The sequence below is a fragment of the Bufo bufo genome, chromosome 4, assembly GCF_905171765.1.
Source record: "Bufo bufo chromosome 4, aBufBuf1.1, whole genome shotgun sequence".
NCBI lineage: Eukaryota > Metazoa > Chordata > Amphibia > Anura > Bufonidae > Bufo > Bufo bufo.
In genome coordinates, this window is record NC_053392.1 from 80,787,061 (window position 1) to 80,808,180 (window position 21,120).

The following is a 21,120-nucleotide window of genomic DNA, read 5'->3' on the forward strand; positions in this document are numbered from 1 at the left end:
CCAGAAACTGTCCACTGTGTTGTGTGTGGGTGGGTCCCTTGATAATTTTCAACCCATCACAGAAGGCCAGGCCGTGGACATGGGACTTCAGGACACTAGCACGGCCTGAACTAGTGGCCCCACAAGATTTATTGCACAGGAAATCCCTTGCTGTCTCGGGCATGTCAGAGGGCCGGGTTAGTCCGTCTGGACTGGCGACTTGGTCAGAAGCCAAGGGGAAGCAGGTGCTGCCGGGTCAGACAGAGGCCAGGAGACAGGTCCCGGGGAACTGACAGAGGACATGGCAGTCTCGTCTATTCTGGCCACGTCCAGTCAGAGATTTCAGGCGGAGTTATCGGCTGACGCCAAGCTGAAAGCCCTCAAGGAGCAGGCAGCACAGAATCCCTCGGACTCAGACCTTGAGCAGGTGATCTGGGACCAAGGGCGGCTGGAGCGGGTCATGGTCCAGCAGGGCTCACTGGAGATGTGGCCTAGAGACCGACAGCAGGGATCTCAAGTCTCCCGCTATTAGATAGCGGCTCCCTGACACCCGCATGTGAGACAATATAGATAGCAGAGCAGAGAGATAAGAGAAGTGACAGGACACAGAGTTTAGATTACAGGTTGAATTAACCCTTTAGGGTCAAATTGGCTTCTCAAGAAGATATATATGTTAAAGGCATCCCTCCTTCTGTCTCATTCAGTAGCTCTAGAATTATTGACAGAGATGTATTTTTTTTAAATACATTTAAACCTTCATTTTAATTATATTATTTACCCCAGTGTTAAATTCACACCCTCCTGGATGCTTGTTTTTTTCCTACAGTGGGGTAGATAATTACACACAGGGTTTTAAAGAATGAACTTCCTGACTCAGACCAAGAGCCGACTCAGCAAGTGAATCCAAGCATCCGCGCATGCGCATTGCGCAACCTAAGCTTCTGTTCACTTGCTTCTTGTCGGCTCAGTGAATGAACCGATTCATGTGAAAGATCCGAACTTCCCATCTCTAGTTTACTCACTGTAAACCTTTCCGGGAACCTGTAGCAGCGTCCCATTCTCAGCGCGTGCGCACAGTGCAAGAAGAAGCCAATGCCAGTCCGCAACGGCGCATCAGGCTGAGCCTGTGCACACGCGCGGGATCTCAAAGGGGGAGGGAGAGGTGGCACTGAGGACTAGAAGGCAGCGCTGGGCACGAACGGCGATACGTGCGGCCAAGCACCATGCATCCACAGACCTCCCCTGCTTGGGCACCTTAATTCAATGATTGACAGGTTAGTAAAACCTGTTTTTCCGCAGAATAAAGCCACAAATAGCTTTTATAAGGCCATCTTAAAAATCAGAATGCTACCCTGGACATGAGCAGATGTTTAGCTCACAGGGCTTAAAGGTGGTGACAGAATCCCTTTAATTATATACATAAATAGGATAATTTGTGGCAGGGTAATGAGCCCCGTCCTCCACACCATAGAGCAAAGTGTGCAGATACTGTATATGTTTGGAAAATGTAATAAAAAGTTTGTGAAAGAAAAAAAAAGATAACCTCCCTGAAATGAGAAGTGCACCTCCCTGAAATGAGGTTTTGCAGGTTGGGATGTCTGCGACAGGTAGTGGCACCCTGTCTGTTGTTGCGGGTTTCACATGAGATTCCGATGGCTGGACACCTAGGGGTCACTGAGAAAGAGGCGTAGCCACCCCTGGGGTGACAGTCATCGAGTATGTCATGTGCTTCTGGGAAAAGATGCAGGCCTTGTCGCGGCTGGTGCACGACAATATGGCGCAGGCACAGGCCGACCAGAAGCAATGGTAAGACCAGAATGCTTGTGAGAGGACCTGTCAGTTGGGTCAAAAAGTGTGGGTGCTGGTACCCGTACCTCAGGGCAAGCTTCAGGCCTGGGAAGTCCCATATCTCGTGCACCCGCGGCTTAACACCATAACGTACTTGGTATCGTCACAATCAATTTATTTTTAGTTTTTGTGTCTCAACATTCTGACAACCATGACTAATATTTTTCCTCCTTTTTTGCAGGGTAAGTTGTAATTTTCACAGTTACTATTTTGGGGGTACATATGACTTGTGCAGGAGATGGTGATATTATTTTATATTTTTGATCCACATGGGATTATAATCATCCCAGAGTTTTTACATTAGGAGCTTTTGGCGGGAATTTTTCCTGCCAAGAAAATGAGGTTCAAGGCTAGGAATAGGTAGGTTACCGGGCAGAGTGGGAGAGGTCAGTGATTGGGTCAGGGAGGGACCTATGGAATTGCGTTGTTGGGCAGAATGAAGTAGGGATGCCCAGCAACAGGTATGGGATTGGGTGGGATTTCTAGGCTGGAACCAGGTTAGGGTTATAAGAAGAGGTGTCTGAGCTGTGTGCTGCCAGAAACAAGTACCTGAGGGAAGTTTTGCTGCCCCACCCGCCCTTCCCTTTTTTTATTTTATTTTGTCACAGCTGCTTTATTAGAAGGAGGGTAAAAGTCGCTCACTGATAAGGTCAGCGGACAAGTAGAGTCAGTAGTTTAGGCCGAGCTTATGGCTGGTCTAATAATTGGTTTGTTAATAAGATATTGATGATGTGTTAATTCATTGATGAGTTATTTTATGATGATTTATTGTTAATTAACTTTAAGCTAATCTTTAATAAAGTGGCCGTGGCCTTATTTATTCCACCCATTTAAGGTGTCCGCGTGTATTTTGTATTGGTGTTGGTTATGGAGTTTGGGTATGATTTATAATCCCATGTCCAGTTTGCATTATTTCTGTGCTGTGACATCACTGATGTATTCTGCACGTCACCATGCATATTATCATACTGTTGTACCGTCACATCACTTTGTACGTTATCCCCCATTGTGCGCATTATGTGACATCATTGTGTGCATTATCCAACAACTATGACATCACTATCTGCATTATCCCACTATTGTGAAATCATTGTGCACATTATCCCACTATTGTGACTTAAAGGGGTTGTCTCATCACAGACAATGAGGGCATATCACTAGGAAATGCCCTAATTGTCTTTCTTATAGGTGCGGATCCCACCGCTGGGACCAACACCTATATCGAGAACAGAGCCCCGAAAGTGTTGGAGGGTGCACTGCGCATGCACAGCCGCCCTCCATTCATTTTCTATGGGGCCGCCATAAATAGGACTGGCTTGGCTATTTCCGTCGGGCCCATAGAAGTGAATGGGAGCAATGGCTGGTCATGTGTGGTGCGCTCCCATTCACTTGTATTCACGGGTCCCAGCGATATGCCCCCATTGTCTGTGATCAGACAACCCCTTTCACTGTGCACATTATCCCACTATTGTGACATCACTGTGTGCATTATCCCTGTGCATTAGGGAAAACAACACAATCATAAGCTTCTCATGTTCTGAACTTGCTACTGAATCTGGTTGTGGTGGAGTGGGGCCCCTTTCCAAGTCTTGCTATGGGGCCCTATGGGTCTTTGTTACACCCATCTTCGGGTACTTCTCTAATTATAAAAGGCGTGCAATTTACCTATGTATTTGGAGTTCGAGGGGAAACCAATACAAATGGTGAGGACAAAATACAAACTCCATGCAAACACAGGGCTATAATAGCGCTGGTGCCCTAAGGAATGACATACGAGCGAGGATATTCTACATATCGTGGTATGGTGGCATGACAGGAGCGCTCCAGTCACAACAAGGCACAATTCTTACAACCAAAGACATGTAAACAGGACATGATTGGGGGGCTCCCATCTGGACCCCCCTCCAACCTGGGAAAAGGCCAGGTGGCATATTTGTGCTGAAGAAAACTGATCCATGAGAAGAGCTCTCCTCTCGCATGTGAACGGAGACTTTGCTGGGGAAACCCCTTATATGTCAGAGCAGGGCCCTCCTACAGCGGGCGTCCGGTATTCCCCATAGGTTGGCAATTAACCATTTACCTGCCAGCTGTTTGCAACACCGTATCCACGTAGCATGGGGGGGGGGAAGTGAATGTGAGGAGCAGATGATGGAAATCCCTGTCGCATATATTGCATGCAGGCTGAGAGGAGGAATAACATGAGGGATGAGGCTTATTCCGTAGGCAATCTGTTCCAGGTGTCTGAATGAGGGCACCCCAGCCTGGATGTAATACATGGGTGCAGACTCTGTGTATGGGGGATGCATAGGGTGGCCAGACGTCCGGTTTCCTGGCTCCCTCTCCTCCGTCTGGTGCAGGGCCCGGACGGATGCAGGGATATCCTCCTTTCTCAGTAGTTCACGCTCAGACAGTAGCATTGTGCTATCTGAGCATGAGCTGCAACTACTGAGGCTTCTCTCCCCCTCCGTCAGGAACTAGAGTCCTCCGACATGGCTCTCTGTGGCTGACTGAGGGTGAGAGAAGCACCCCGGCTGCCCCCATCTCACCTTCCTTCTTCCAGGGGCGTGGCTTAGTGGAATCAGGGGTGTGGTTTAGCAGAGTCAGGGGTGTGGCCTGTGATGTCCAGCAGTATCAGGAGAAGCCAGTGGCCACCCTAGGGGTGCATGAGGAGAGGATGCACAGAAGCACGAGGAGCAGGGTGATAAATAATGCATGCCAGTGACTGGGATGAGACGCCGAACACATACCTATTGCTGTGCACTGAGCACGTCCACAGCGGCACGCTCAGCAGCTCCTTGCAGATGTGCACCACAGGGCGGGCTCCTATCTACGCCGCGTACTGTGCCGTAATATCCAAACACAAAGGGGATTCAGACGGAGAGCGCTCTGCCCCATTCCTGAGTGACTGGGATCAGTGGCTGCAGCCTCATCGCTCAGTGACAGGGGATTATGTGCAGAGTAAACTGCTGCTCGTGCAGGCCCCTGTAAGGAGCGACGGGATTGGCCGGCTGCCTCTCCTCCTGTGATTGGCTGATGCTCCAGTGTAACAGCAGTGCCCCTGGAGCAGCTGGAATACGCATTGTCCTACGTAGTAAACAGTCACTCAGTTGTCACCTTTTCCGGGAGTTCTTGTGTTTCCCTTTAATCCCCCAGAGGAAGCCCCTGGCTGTTTAGCTTCGGACTGAGCCATGAGGAGGAGAGGGGGCAGGGCTGGACCACACAGTGATGAAGGAGGCAGAGGGGATGATGTGATGACTGGAAGATCACCTGCACCTCATGTGACCTGAGGCGGTGTGCTACATATAGTCCACCCGCTGACCCCTTTATTCTAGAACTGTGGGAGAATGTATAAATGTAATCTATGATCTTCTCTGTGTCTGTGCTGCGCTCCAGTGGCCATATGTAGACTTCCAGGAGAAAGTGGAAAGGAGTTGAGGAAAACACAGATTTACGCCAGGGTTTGGCGTAAAAATAGTCACAAGACCCCTTTTTGCGACTTCTTAAACGCAACATTTTGTCGCATAGGTGTTTTCGCGAAAAATGAAAGCAATGCAATTGTAACAGCACTGCAGCAGTGGAGACACGGGATGAATTCCTGCAATGTGATAATGAAAGCAATGCAACTGTAACAGCACTGCAGCAGTGGAGAGACGGGAGGAATTCCTGCAATGTGATAATGAAAGCAATGCAACTGTAACAGCACTGCAGCAGTGAAGACACGGGAGGAGTTCTTGAAGCCAGGCAATATGGTAGAATAATGAGATTACGGCCTCATGCACACGGCCATTGTGTGCATTGGGTACTGCATGTAGCAAGTAATAAGTCTGCTGCTGATTTTTTTGTACGGCGCTGGGACTTAAGCACATCCTACAGCACAGTACATGAACAAGAAGCTGAGAATATATAAAACAGATTGGTACACAGAGAATAGAGTTGAGCGAACTTGTGTTTTAAGTTCAGACTCGGGTTATCAAAGTATCCCGTTATGGATTCCGCTACCACGGGCCATAACGGAATACTTCAATAACCCGAGCCCGAATTTTAGACGCCGAACTTAAAACACAAGTTCGCTCAACACTAACAGAGAATAAACCAAAAGTAAATGTAACACTGTCTAACAATAATCCAGTAAATGTGATGTTTTCCCCAAAAGTCCATTAAGCAGCCTAGCTGCACTTGTATGTTCCTGGACGAGTTCCTCGTTGGGGTGCACCCTAAGGATTGTGCAATACTATATAGGTGGGAACTGCACCTATAAGACAATTGGGACATTTCCTAGTGATATGCCCTCATTGTCTGTGAGACAACCCCTTTAAGTCACAATAATGGGATAATGCAGATAGTGATGTCATAGTTGTTGGATAATGCACACAATGATGTCACATAATGCGCGCAATTGGGGGTAAGGCTCACAGTGATATTACAACAGTATGATAATATGCATGGTGACGTGCAGAATACATCAGTGATGTCACAGCACAGAAATAATGCAAACTGGACATTCTGTATGTCTGAGTGGAGATGGGGCCCTTAGTTACTGGCCCACATAGCAGCTGCAATGCCCGCTACCTTGGTAGTTACACCCATTCCGAAGTTGTTGTCCTACTAGTAAGGATCCATTCACGTTTCCTTGGTCTCTACCCTTCAGCCACGCGCCCCATCCCCCTCTGACACTCAGAAACTACTGCGTTTGATCAAGTATTTCCCTATCTGGACATCAGTCATGCAACCGGCATTTCAATCTCCTAATTAAACAGCCTCTTCTGCATCAGTTGAGGGTGATTTTGGCCTCCTGAAGAATGCTATTCTTCAGCACAATCAAAAACTACTCCGAGTTGACGAGTTTGTTGCATGCCATTTAACAGCTCTTTCTGGAAATTCTAAAATAGCAGCTGCTGGGCCCATTCCTACAATAATCAGTGCCAAAGCGTTTATGGGAGATGTCATAAATGAGTTTGGACAAACCAAACCTCTGGAAGAAGAAAAAGAGGTTAGTCCACAGTTACACGTGTTGAAGGACTCTACTCAACTTCTGAAAGGACCTACTTCACAGGCCAAGCACATGAAGACGAATTCCCTGAAGCTCATAGAAGAAAACACGCATATAGAGGAGAATATCATGGAGCCTATTGAAGAAGAATACCCTGGAGCTCATAGAAGAAAACAAGTATATGGAGGGAAATATCCTGGAGCCTATAGAAGAAATCAAGCACATGGAGGAGAATGTCCTAGAGCTTCAAGAAAAGGAGTCCTAGCGGGGAAAAAAACAAAAAGCCTTACAAAACTGAATGTAATTCTCAAGGAAAAAATGATGTCACTTCAAAGATTCTGAAGACCCATTGAATAAACGACAGACATATTTAACACCTCAAACATAACTCAAATAATTGACAAACCTTGCTCAAGAAAGCCATTAGGCATACTGAGGAATGGAAATCTTTTAAACCCCATTAAATTAAGCAAGGCTATATATAAGCTAAATAACACTTGTCCATTTGATTCTCTGCTGCACAGTTTGTCTTCCATCTACATTGATTATGAGTTATACAGAAACTTTGTAGCTAGTTGCCAAAACCTTTTCTCAATTTTGTTAAGTATTTTGTAGAAAATGGTCCTAATCAATATGTCTACAAACAGAGAGCTCAATTGTTACTAGAGATTTACTCATGTGTCCAAATTCCTGGTGGAATTGTAAACTTAAAGAGGACCTTTCATCAATATAATTTTAATTAACTAACACCCCTACCTAATAGTCCGGCATCCACTGATGTTCCCCCCCTTTTTTTTTTTTTTTTTAAATCGACCCCCGAATGTAGTAATAATAGCCCCGTTTCTTCTGCTGCAGCGCCTGTCACTCAGGCGCTTTTTTGTATGAGGCGTTGCTAAACTTGTTTCTTTGCTATTCTCCTTGGCTGAGAGCGCAGCCAATCACAGCGCTCGTCTCTCAGCCAGGGAGAAGGAGCTAAAGTTCTCGCGAGAACTTGAGCTTCCTAACATCCTGTTCCAGCGACATCTCGGATTCCCCGGCCGAGGATCGCGACGGATGAGGAAGCAGCGGCACGAGCGGCAGGGTAAGTATGAAAATCAACCCCTAGACATCGAGCAAATCTCCGCATCAAGTAGCTGCCACAGCACCCCACTGGCAACGAGCATTATGGGGGTCATGATCATGGACCCAGCAGAATCCACCCCCCCTCTGGCAACGAGCATTATGGGGGTCATGATCATGGACCCAGCAGAATCCACCCCCCCTCTGGCAACAAGCATAATGGGGTTCATGATCAGGGACCCCCACATGTAATCAGTATGGGGGTCATGATCATGCCCCCCCAGCACAACCCCCCCTCTGGCAATGAGCATAATGGGGGTCATTATCATGGACCCCCACCGGCAGACAGCAATAAGGGGGTCATGATCATGCCCCCCCAGCACAACCCCCCCTCTGGCAACGAGCATAATGGGGGTCATTATCATGGACCCCCACCCCCACAGGCAGACAGCAATAAGGGGGTCATGATCATGCCCCCCCAGCATAACCCCCCCTCTGGCAACGAGCATAATGGGGGTCATTATCATGGACCTCCAACACCACCCCACAGGCAGACAGCAATAAGGGGGTCATGATCATGCCCCCCCCCAGCACAACCCCCCCTCTGGCAACGAGTATTATGGGGGTCATGATCATGGACCCCCACAGGCAGACAGCAATAAGGGGGTCATGATGTGGACCCCCACCCCACAGGCAGACAGCAATAAGGGGGTCATGATCATGCCCCCCCAGCACAACCCCCCCTCTGGCAACGAGCATTATGGGGGTCATTATCATGGACCCCCACCCCTACAGGCAGACAGCAATAAGGGGGTCATGCCCCCCCCAGCACAACCCCCCCTCTGGCAATGAGCATAATGGGGGTCATTATCATGGACCCCCACAGGTAGCGAGCATTATAGCGGGTGGTAATCATGAACCCCCCACAGGCAATGAGGAATTATGGGGGTTATAATCATGCCTAACATCAGTACCAACCCCCAAAGGAAACCCTAGCCAAAAAGGTAACAAGCATTATAGGGGTCACAAATAGAGACCCCCTAAAACAACATCCAGGCAACCGGCGTGATGGGGGTTGTAGTCCAAGACCTCTCAAACACCACCCAGGAAACTGGCGTGCTGGGGCTTGTCAATACCTTTCCCATTTTCATTTCAACAAAAGAAGTTTTTTTGTCTAATCATGTGTCTTTCTCTTCTCATGAATTATCTAACACCCAACACTGACTAATTTTTTTTATTTGCTTTGTTTATTAGATTGTTTCTCCGACTACCCACCAGCGACACAAAGAGTTTATAATCATCCATTGGTATTTATATAATCAACTGGCCAACGAGGGCATGAGTCGGGGAGTGATCATTTCAATAAAGTGATTGCAAACACGGCTATTCTACTTGTGGTTATTATGAACTTGCAGTGGTAGTAATGGGTGAATCTTTACAGAGGCTCCCATCACTATGACTGTCAGCCACCGTTGAATTTATATTGTCAACAATGCTGACAGTAAAACCCCTAACAATTAGCCCGGCACTCAAAGCCCTTTGGGTGCCGGGAAGTCCCAAGTTGCCGACAAGCATGAAACAATGTATTTTTTTTTAAATGGTTTTGTTCTTGTTGCGGCTGTGGGCTGTTGTTATTAGGATGAGAAGGACCCAAAAAAATTGGACCTCCTCACCCTGCTAACGCCAGCCCACAGCTGTCGGTTTAACCCTTGGCTGGTTATGAAAATAGGATATATTTCCACTGGACCGGGGGTCGAGTGGAGGGGTGGACCGTAGGTGCAAAAACGCAACCAGAGAATTTTTAGAAACCAATGTTTTATTTATTATTGTTAACAATAATAACAATAATAAAAAAAACATTGGTTTCTAAAAATTCTCTGGTTGCGTTTTTGCGCCTACGGTCCACCCCTCCACTCGACCCCCGGTCCAGTGGAAATATATCCTACTCATCGACCCAGACGGCAGCTTGGCCCCCGCCAAAGAGGAACGCGGACGGAATCGGCAGCATCCACCAGTGAGACATAATCAGTCCTATCCACCTCCAGTCCAGTTGCACCAAACAATAGGTGCATCAACAACAGGTGAGCAGTACCACTCTTTCTGTTGCTCTGGAGGCTCGGCTCTTAACCACCTCCGGACCGCCTAACGCAGGATCGCGTTCCGGAGGTGGCAGCCCTGCGCAGAGTCACGCATATATGCGTCATCTCGCGATGGGCGAGATTTCCTGTGAACGCGCGCACACAGGCGCGCGCGCTCACAGGAACGGAAGGTAAGAGAGTTGATCTCCAGCCTGCCAGCGGCGATCGTTCGCTGGCAGGCTGGAGATGTGTTTTTTTTAACCCCTAACAGGTATATTAGACGCTGTTTTGATAACAGCGTCTAATATACCTGCTACCTGGTCCTCTGGTGGTCCCCTTTGTTTGGATCGACCACCAGAGGACACAGGTAGCTCAGTAAAGTCCCACCAAGCACCACTACACTACACTACACCCCCCCCCCCGTCACTTATTAACCCCTTATTAGCCCCTGATCACCCCTGATCACCCCATATAGACTCCCTGATCACCCCCCTGTCATTGATCACCCCCCTGTCATTGATTACCCCCCTGTAAAGCTCCATTCAGATGTCCGCATGATTTTTACGGATGCACTGATAGATGGATCCGATCCGCAAAACGCATCCGGACGTCTGAATGAAGCCTTACAGGGGCGTGATCAATGACTGTGGTGATCACCCCATATAGACTCCCTGATCACCCCCCTGTCATTGATCACCCCCCTGTAAAGCTCCATTCAGATGTCCGCATGATTTTTACGGATGCACTGATAGATGGATCCGATCCGCAAAACGCATCCGGACGTCTGAATGAAGCCTTACAGGGGCATGATCAATGACTGTGGTGATCACCCCATATAGACTCCCTGATCACCCCCCTGTCATTGATCACCCCCCTGTAAAGCTCCATTCAGATGTCCGCATGATTTTTACGGATCCACTGATAGATGGATCGGATCCGCAAAACGCATCCGGACGTCTGAATGAAGCCTTACAGGGGAGTGATCAATGACTGTGGTGATCACCCCATATAGACTCCCTGATCACCCCCCTGTCATTGATTACCCCCCTGTAAAGCTCCATTCAGATGTCCGCATGATTTTTACGGATGCACTGATAGATGGATCGGATCCGCAAAACGCATCCGGACGTCTGAATGAAGCCTTACAGGGGCGTGATCAATGACTGTGGTGATCACCCCATATAGACTCCCTGATCACCCCCCTGTCATTGATCAACCCCCCTGTCATTGATCACCCCCCCTGTCATTGATCACCCCCCTGTCATTGATCACCCCCCTGTCATTGATCACCCCTCTGTAAGGCTCCATTCAGATATTTTTTTGGCCCAAGTTAGCAGAATTTTTTTTTTTTTTCTTACAAAGTCTCATATTCCACTAACTTGTGTCAAAAAATAAAATCTCACATGAACTCACCATACCCCTCACGGAATCCAAATGCGTAAAATTTTTTAGACATTTATATTCCAGACTTCTTCTCACGCTTTAGGGCCCCTAGAATGCCAGGGCAGTATAAATACCCCACATGTGACCCCATTTCGGAAAGAAGACACCCCCAGGTATTCCGTGAGGGGCATATTGAGTCCATGAAAGATTGAAATTTTTGTCCCAAGTTAGCGGAACGGGAGACTTTGTGAGAAAAAAATTAAAAATATCAATTTCCGCTAACTTGTGCCAAAAAAAAAAAATTTCTATGAACTCGCCATGCCCCTCATTGAATACCTTGGGGTGTCTTCTTTCCAAAATGGGGTCACATGTGGGGTATTTATACTGCTCTGGCATTCTAGGGGCCCCAAAGCGTGAGAAGAAGTCTGGTATCCAAATGTCTAAAAATGCCCTCCTAAAAGGAATTTGGGCACCTTTGCGCATCTAGGCTGCAAAAAAGTGTCACACATCTGGTATCGCCGTACTCAGGAGAAGTTGGGGAATGTGTTTTGGGGTGTCATTTTACATATACCCATGCTGGGTGAGAGAAATATCTTGGTCAAATGCCAACTTTGTATAAAAAAATGGGAAAAGTTGTCTTTTGCCAAGATATTTCTCTCACCCAGCATGGGTATATGTAAAATGACACCCCAAAACACATTCCCCAACTTCTCCTGAATACGGCGATACCACATGTGTGACACTTTTTTGCAGCCTAGGTGGGCAAAGGGGCCCATATTCCAAAGAGCACCTTTAGGATTTCACAGGTCATTTACCTACTTACCACACATTAGGGCCCCTGGAAAATGCCAGGGCAGTATAACTACCCCACAAGTGACCCCATTTTGGAAAGAAGACACCCCAAGGTATTCCGTGAGGGGCATGGCGAGTTCCTAGAATTTTTTATTTTTTGTCACAAGTTAGTGGAAAATGATGATTTTTTTTTTTTTTTTTTTTTCATACAAAGTCTCATATTCCACTAACTTGTGACAAAAAATAAAAAGTTCCATGAACTCACTATGCCCATCAGCGAATACCTTGGGGTCTCTTCTTTCCAAAATGGGGTCACTTGTGGGGTAGTTATACTGCCCTGGCATTCTAGGGGCCCAAATGTGTGGTAAGGAGTTTGAAATCAAATTCTGTAAAAAATGACCTGTGAAATCCGAAAGGTGCTCTTTTGAATATGGGCCCCTTTGCCCACCTAGGCTGCAAAAAAGTGTCACACATCTGGTATCTCCGTAATCGGGAGAAGTTGGGGAATGTGTTTTGGGGTGTCATTTTACATATACCCATGCTGGGTGAGAGAAATATCTTGGCAAAAGACAACTTTTCCCATTTTTTTATACAAAGTTGGCATTTGACCAAGATATTTATCTCACCCAGCATGGGTATATGTAAAAAGACACCCCAAAACACATTCCTCAACTTCTCCTGAATACAGAGATACCAGATGTGTGACACTTTTTTGCAGCCTAGGTGGGCAAAGGGGCCCACATTCCAAAGAGCACCTTTCGGATTTCACAGGTCATTTACCTACTTACCACACATTTGGGCCCCTAGAATGCCAGGGCAGTATAACTACCCCACAAGTGACCCCATTTTGGAAAGAAGAGACCCCAAGGTATTCGCTGATGGGCATAGTGAGTTCATGGAAGTTTTTATTTTTTGTCACAAGTTTGTGGAATATGAGACTTTGTATGAAAAAAAAAAATAAAAAAAAAAATCATCATTTTCCACTAACTTGTGACAAAAAATAAAAAATTCTAGGAACTCGCCATGCCCCTCACGGAATACCTTGGGGTGTCTTCTTTCCAAAATGGGGTCACTTGTGGGGTAGTTATACTGCCCTGGTATTCTAGGGGCCCAAATGTGTGGTAAGGAGTTTGAAATCAAATTCAGGAAAAAATGAGGAGTGAAATCCGAAAGGTGCTCTTTGGAATATGGGCCCCTTTGCCCACCTAGGCTGCAAAAAAGTGTCACACATCTGGTATCCCCGTACTCAGGAGAAGTTGAGGAATGTGTTTTGGGGTGTCTTTTTACATATACCCATGCTGGGTGAGATAAATATCTTGGTCAAATGACAACTTTGTATAAAAAAATGGGAAAAGTTGTCTTTTGCCAAGATATTTCTCTCACCCAGCATGGGTATATATAAAATGACACCCCAAAACACATTCCCCACCTTCTCCTGAGTACGGAGATACCAGATGTGTGACACTTTTTTGCAGCCTAGGTGGGCAAAGGGGCCCATATTCCAAAGAGCACCTTTCGGATTTCACTGGTCATTTTTTACAGAATTTGATTTCAAACTCCTTACCACACATTTGGGCCCCTAGAATGCCAGGGCAGTATAACTTCCCCACAAGTGACCCCATTTTGGAAAGAAGAGACCCCAAGGTATTCGCTGATGGGCATAGTGAGTTCATAGAACTTTTTATTTTTTGTCACAAGTTAGTGGAATATGAGACTTTGTAAGAAAAAAAAAAAAAAAAAAAAAAAAATCATAATTTTCCGCTAACTTGTGACAAAAAATAAAAAGTTCTATGAACTCACTATGCCCATCAGTGAATACCTTAGTGTGTGTACTTTCAGAAATGGGGTCATTTGTGGGGTGTTTGTACTGTCTGGGCATTATAGAACCTCAGGAAACATGACAGGTGCTCAGAAAGTCAGAGCTGCTTCAAAAAGCGGAAATTCACATTTTTGTACCATAGTTTGTAAACGCTATAACTTTTACCCAAACCATTTTTTTTTTACCCAAACATTTTTTTTTTATCAAAGACATGTAGAACTATAAATTTAGAGCAAAATTTCTATATGGATGTCGTTTTTTTTGCAAAATTTTACAACTGAAAGTGAAAAATGTCATTTTTTTGCAAAAAAATCGTTAAATTTCGATTAATAACAAAAAAAGTAAAAATGTCAGCAGCAATGAAATACCACCAAATGAAAGCTCTATTAGTGAGAAGAAAAGGAGGTAAAATTCATTTGGGTGGTAAGTTGCATGACCGAGCAATAAATGGTGAAAGTAGTGTAGGTCAGAAGTGTAAAAAGTGGCCTGGTCTTTCAGGGTGTTTAAGCACTGGGGGCTGAGGTGGTTAAAGGGAACCTGTCACCGGGATTTTGTGCATAGAGCTGAGGACATGGGTTGCTAGATGGCCGCTAGCACATCAGCAATACCCACTCCCCATAGCTCTGTGTGCTTTTATTGTGTAAAAAAAACTGATTTGATACATATGCAAATTAACATAAAAGAGTCATATCTTACTTGTGTGACCAGAGAAGAGTCATATTTTCAAGCTCTGACTCATCTCAGGTTAATTTGCATATGTATCAAATCGGTTTTTTTTACACAATAAAAGCACACAGAGCTATGGGGACTGGATATTGCGGATGTACTAGCGGCCATCTAGCAACCCATGTCCTCAGCTCTATACCCAAAATCCCGGTGACAGGTTCCCTTTAACTTATTTACCCTATGAGCGCCTTTTTCTCTCCTTGGCCATTATCTACTGGTTATGAAAATAGGGGGGGGGGGGGAACCTTAGTTTTTTTATTCTCATAATATCTTGCCAAACAAACCCTGGTGACTCCTTATGTTATCATACTCGGCCGTGGGTTACACAACACATTTAAAACCACCTTTATCAACCTCTAAGACAAGCGACTGCTTCCTATTTTAGTAGGAAGTATCTCCAATCTGTACACAATCTTCAAAGTTGTTTTGAAATTTGAAGACTAAGGCTACTTTCACACTTGCGGCAGGACGGATCCGACAGGCTGTTCACCATTGACTATAATGGGGACGGGGTGGAGCTCCGGCGGTGCACGGAGAAAGCCGCCGGACTAAAAAGCCTGACATGCAGTAATTTTAGTCCGGCGGGCTTTCTCCGTGCACTGCCGTCCTGCGCCGGAGCTCCGCCCCCATTATAGTCAATGGGGACGGAGCGGCGTTCCGCAGGCTCGGCGAAATAGCCGCAGGACGGATCCGACATGGTGAACAGCCTGTCGGATCCGTCCTGTTACAAGTGTGAAAGTAGCCTAAGTTTATCCCCTGTTATATAGGGGTTTCTTTACATTTATTACACTGCAAGTGATTTCGCCACACACAGAGTAGTAATTGAACACACTTTATTGAAGTGTACCCTTCAATTCTCCACCCTCCACTATACTGTGTTGTTAAAATTGCCACTGTACAATATGGACACTGTGGCAAACTAGTTACTATCGTTTGTTTCTTTTCTATTAATAGGATATATACACAGAATCAGTGTCATATTGTTATTTCCCAAAACTAAAATAATATACATAGTTATATTATTATTATTATAGGTAAGTAAACAATTAATAGAATGGTAAAAAAAAAAATACATATAAAATACTTTTTTCAGGTGATAGTACACTGCTCAAAAAAATAAAGGGAACACAAAAATAACACATCCTAGATCTGAATTAATCAAATATTCTTCTGATATACTTTGTTCTTTACATAGTTGAATGTGCTGACAACAAAATCACACAAAAAAATATGGAAATCAAATTTTTCAACCCATGGAGGTCTGGATTTGGAGTCACACTCAAAATTAAAGTGGAAAAACACACTACAGGCTGATCCAACTTTGATGTAATGTCCTTAAAACAAGTCAAAATGAGGCTCAGTAGTGTGTGTGGCCTCCACGTGCCTGTATGACCTCCCTACAACGCCTGTGCATGCTCCTGATGAGGTGGCGGACGGTCTCCTGAGGGATCTCCTCCTAGACCTGGACTAAAGCATCTGCCAACTCCTGGACAAGCTGTGGTGCAACATGACGTTGGTGGATAGAGCGAGACATGATGTGTGCGGCCCTCCAAAGAAATGCCACCCCACACCATTACTGACCCAATGCCAAACCGGCCATGCTGGAGGATGTTGCAGGCAGCAGAACGTTCTCCACGGCGTCTCCAGACTCTGTCATGTCTGTCACATGTGCTGAGTGTGAACCTGCTTTCATCTGTGAAGAGCACAGGGCGCCAGTGGCGAATTTGCCAATCTTGGTATTCTCTGGCAAATGCCAAACGTCCTGCACGGTGTTGGGCTGTAAGCTCAACCCCCACCTGTGGACGTCGGGCCCTCATATCACCCTCATGGAGTCTGTTTCTGACCGTTTGAGCAGACACATGCACATTTGTGGCCTGCGGGAGGTCATTTTGCAGGGCTCTGGCAGTGCTCCTCCTGTTCCTCCTTGCACAAAGGCGGAGGTAGCGGTCCTGCTGCTGGGTTTTTGCCCTCCTACGGCCTCCTCCACGTCTCCTGATGTACTGGCCTGTCTCCTGGTAGCGCCTCCATGCTCTGGACACTACGCTGACAGACACAGCAAACCTTCTTGACACAGCTCGCATTGATGTGCCATCCTGGATAAGCTGCACTACCTGAGCCACTTGTGTGGGTTGTAGACTCCGTCTCATGCTACCACTAGAGTGAAAGCACCGCCAGCATTCAAAAGTGACCAAAACATCAGCCAGGAAGCATAGGAACTGAGAAGTGGTCTGTGGTCACCACCTGCAGAACCACTGCTTTATTGGGGGTGTCTTGCTAATTGCTTATAATTTCCACCTGTTGTCTATCCCATTTGCACAACAGCATGTGAAATTGATTGTCACTCAGTGTTGCTTCCTAAGTGGACAGTTTGATTTCACAGAAGTGTGATTGACTTGGAGTTACATTGTGTTGTTTAAGTGTTCCCTTTATTTTTTTGAGCAGTGTATAACTTTCAATGTAAAATTTTAACTTTTATATATTTTTTACAGTAAATTTTCAGTTAGTCAATTCAGGGCAGCAACCCTGACTGGTAAGTTGTATTCCGACAATCATCGGAAGAAGAAGAAACATGTTGCGTGAAGTTTCCCAGTTCAAAAAACCAATACACGTTTGTATTGCGTTGTTTGCTAGTTCTACGTTCTATTATTATATTAGTATATAAAGACTCCTGTACTCCACTTGAGTTTCAATGCAAAGCTTTTATTTTAGTGCGGTTCCAGTCAAAACGTTTTCGGCTGAGAAGCCTTCTTCAGTGCAACTGGAGAGGCATACAAAGTGTCATAGATAAATATATGGTAATCACAAAGGTATAGGATCAATTAGTGCATATAATATCGCAAATAGGTGCGTCACAGACAAATAACAGGTAGTATATCGAATATATTATACACAAAAAGGGGGACGTGTCGATATGGCACGTGAAGAGAGCGTTTGCTGTCATCTGGGGATCCAGCAGGATCATCATCGGAGTGGTCTGCGATCCAGCAGGATCATCATCGGAGTGGTCTGTGGTCAGTAGGTGGTTTGAGGTGGTGCGCTTTTTCTATGGTGAGACTGTGGTGCTTCACTGGTTACAGAGTTGGTCAATGGGTAGCAGTAGGTGGGGTTAAGGAACAAAATTTGCGGAGCAGGACAGAGATTGTGCTAATGCCGTAATCTAAGGACTGCATTGTAGAAACCAAAATTAAACGTGGTGTACAAAAACAAGCTTACATATCATTTGCTCTAGGTTAAAGAATGCTTCATCACAAGTGGTTCGACAGTCTAATTACATGCAGAGTCTGCTGGGCAAGGATTTCACAACACATTGTTAAGTCAGACTGGGTATAGAATATACAACATATTAGGACAGGCTATTGTCTCGAAAAGAATATCATATAGAAAAGTAGTTCAGTTACTGCTTTTTCATTGTCAGTATCTTACCCGGATTACTGCCGCATCGAATCCGAAAAAAAGCTTGGATGAGAATAATTTCCTCTGTGGTTGGCAGGGATGCTGCTTTTTGTGTGGGCTCTGTGTCCCTATCTGGCGTGCGGTCCGGGAGGCTGAGGCCTGTATTCCGGAATGCCATGCTGCCGCTTGTGTCTCCGTTCCCCTCATGTGGGATCCGGCTGCGCAGCGTAGTTGGAGGGGCGGGTCCTAGCTGACGCACTTCCGGGTAAAGTGAAGATGGCGTCCGGAGCTTCTCAAGTGTAGTTGCGCATGCTGAACTACTTTTCTATATGATATTCTTTTCGAGACAATAGCCTGTCCTAATATGTTGTATATTCTATACCCAGTCTGACTTAACAATGTGTTGTGAAATCCTTGCCCAGCAGACTCTGCATGTAATTAGACTGTCGAACCACTTGTGATGAAGCATTCTTTAACCTAGAGCAAATGATATGTAAGCTTGTTTTTGTACACCACGTTCAATTTTGGTTTCTACAATGCAGTCCTTAGATTACGGGATTAGCACAATCTCTGTCCTGCTCCGCAAATTTTGTTCCTTAACCCCACCTACTGCTACCCATTGACCAACTCTGTAACCAGTGAAGCACCACAGTCTCACCATGGAAAAAGCACACCACCTCAAACCACCTACTGACCACAGACCACTCCGATGATGATCCTGCTGGATCCCCAGATGACAGCAAACGCTCTCTTCACGTGCCATATCGACACGTCCCCCTTTTTGTGTATAATATATTCGATATACTACCTGTTATTTGTCTGTGACGCACCTATTTGCGATATTATATGCACTAATTGATCCTATACCTTTGTGATTACCATATATTTATCTATGACACTTTGTATGCCTCTCCAGTTGCACTGAAGAAGGCTTCTCAGCCGAAAACGTTTTGACTGGACCGCACTAAAATAAAAGCTTTGCATTGAAACTCAAGTGGAGTACAGGAGTCTTTATATACTACATTTATCCGGTTTGGGAACCATCTCCTAACACCCACGCTATCCAATTGGAGAACCATCCAACCTTTTATCATCTATCATTATATTATTTATAATTTTGATATATCGACAAGGGTAAGTATACAGGCAGGGTAAGTATGGAAGACCTAATTTTATTTCCTTTTTAAAAAAATGGTTGAAGAAAGAAGATGTACCAAGTTATTTCGATCGGAATATCGTTTTTTATTAAAAAATCTATTTATAAACGTTCAATGTTTTTCATCTAATATGGTAAGTTTGAGTTTACCTTATAACATGTATCCAAATAATATGCATATTTTAATATTTTCTTTTTTTTAAAAAACAGGAATTGACAAAATGCCGAACTCATGTTGGGTAAAAAATTGTTTTTTCCAGCCTGGCCGTATACTGAATGGCCACGAAATCAAATTACATTGCTTTCCCAACTTTAGGGAGAGAATATTAGATTGGCTTCGAATCTTAATTCCTTCAGAAGAGTTAGAAGTTATTTCTCTAGCAGAGGAGATTCTAGGTTACAAAATGAAAAGATACAATAAGTATCATATTTGTTCGCTACATTTTTCTGATGATAGTTTTATAGTCAACGCTAGCGGACATTTGCTTCGCCCAGTAGCAAACCCTTCAATTTTTGAAAATTTTCTTGATTACGAAAGAAAAGTTTTAGAGCCCAAAAAATCCAAGAAAAAACTACTTCAGAATCCAACAGGTTCCCATCAGTCGGTTACTCCTTCATCATCAGAATCAACTATACCAACAGAATCTCGTGGTCATACTGTATCCATTTCGTGCATGCAAGTTCAACAAGTATTTGAGAATGTGGAAATTCTAATTTCCAAATTCACGGATGCTTCAACTCAGATAAGGCTACCGGGGGATGCTATAAGGCTACCGGGGGATGCTATAATGCTACTGGGGAATGCTGTAATGCTACTGGGGGATGCTATAAGGCTACTGGGGAATGCTATAAGGTTACTGGGGAATGCTATAAGGTTACTGGAGAATGCTATAAGGCTACCGTGGGCCGGATGAGAGTCATGAGGATCTAATCTGCCGTCTGATTTTGTGTGGGTCATTCACAATGTAGTCTGGTCTGTTGATGTTGGCAAAAGTCGAATTGCAATAGGGGGTTGATATAATTTTAAGGACCAGAGGAGCAATTTTGTGTTTTGACTAATCCCTGTTTTAACCCTTGTTGTATCTTGTGCCAATGTATATGTTGAAATGTCTATAAGCTCTTGTCTATAATGGTTCTGTAACGTTTTCAGATGTCTTCGCCTTCTCCTTCGGTTGGCAGTCGAAGTACTCCATCCTTTCACATGCAGGTAAAAATCTTTAAATTAAAATAAATTATTAATGATCCAAATAATAAATATGTTTGAACCACAATACATATTTATATATTTCAGGGACACTCCGACACTGAATCCTCTGCTGGCGAGGAATTGCGTTTTTCTCCTGAACCAATGGAGTCAGTAAGTGTGGAATGTTATATTTAGATTTTTTGGTTTCTACACATCCATAATTGGTACAATGGATATAAACTCGAAAGGTACATGATTTGCCAACACCGCAAAAGGATAGATAGGCCAATGTATTGGCAACAAGATTTGAAAAAGTGTATATGGCATTTTGGTTGCTGCAGGGCAGGCAGACGGCAATTTTCAATGAATACAAAACTGTGTTTGTTTTTCAGACACAGGAGGGTACACATTCCATTGAAAATCTGCGAAGTAGACGTCATAATGACGAGGATGTGAGTATCTATACTTAGGTTCTCTAAAGTAATCAATTGTCTTTTGTGATAACTATATTATTTATTAGGACACAAACAGGCAAAGTGAAAATCCATCACCTGTTCAAACAAGAACTTCCAGGCGTGGTGGTCGCGGACAACGTGGTCGTGGCAGTCGTCGTGGACGTGTAGGCACATGTGCTGTGAGCTGTCCACACTGCCCCCAGTATACAGTATCTTATATCACCTATAAGATAACGTGGCCATCCTACCTCAATTT

At 44.9% G+C, this 21,120-nt stretch overlaps 1 protein-coding gene and 2 long non-coding RNA genes across 3 annotated transcripts in view; 2 read left to right on the plus strand and 1 right to left on the minus strand.

Moving 5' to 3' along the window:
• The window catches only part of LOC120997373 (WD repeat and coiled coil containing), a 69,169-nt gene extending 64,462 nt beyond the window's left edge, over positions 1 to 4,707 (minus strand). Inside the window, exon 1 of the mRNA XM_040427424.1 lies at positions 4,575 to 4,707. The gene's annotated coding sequence lies outside the window, so the exon portion shown is untranslated. The remainder of the gene's footprint in view (positions 1 to 4,574) is intronic.
• A 3,148-nt stretch (positions 4,708 to 7,855) lies between these two features.
• LOC120999938 lies at positions 7,856 to 15,700 on the plus strand. The gene is made up of 3 exons (XR_005778692.1): positions 7,856 to 7,898; positions 9,131 to 9,183; positions 15,629 to 15,700. It is a non-coding gene; the product is annotated as an uncharacterized LOC120999938 (long non-coding RNA).
• Positions 15,701 to 20,339: 4,639 nt separating this feature from the next.
• LOC120998085 lies at positions 20,340 to 20,850 on the plus strand. Its single transcript, XR_005778295.1, has 3 exons — positions 20,340 to 20,430; positions 20,515 to 20,580; positions 20,802 to 20,850. It is a non-coding gene; the product is annotated as an uncharacterized LOC120998085 (long non-coding RNA).
• The last annotated feature ends 270 nt before the right edge of the window (positions 20,851 to 21,120 follow it).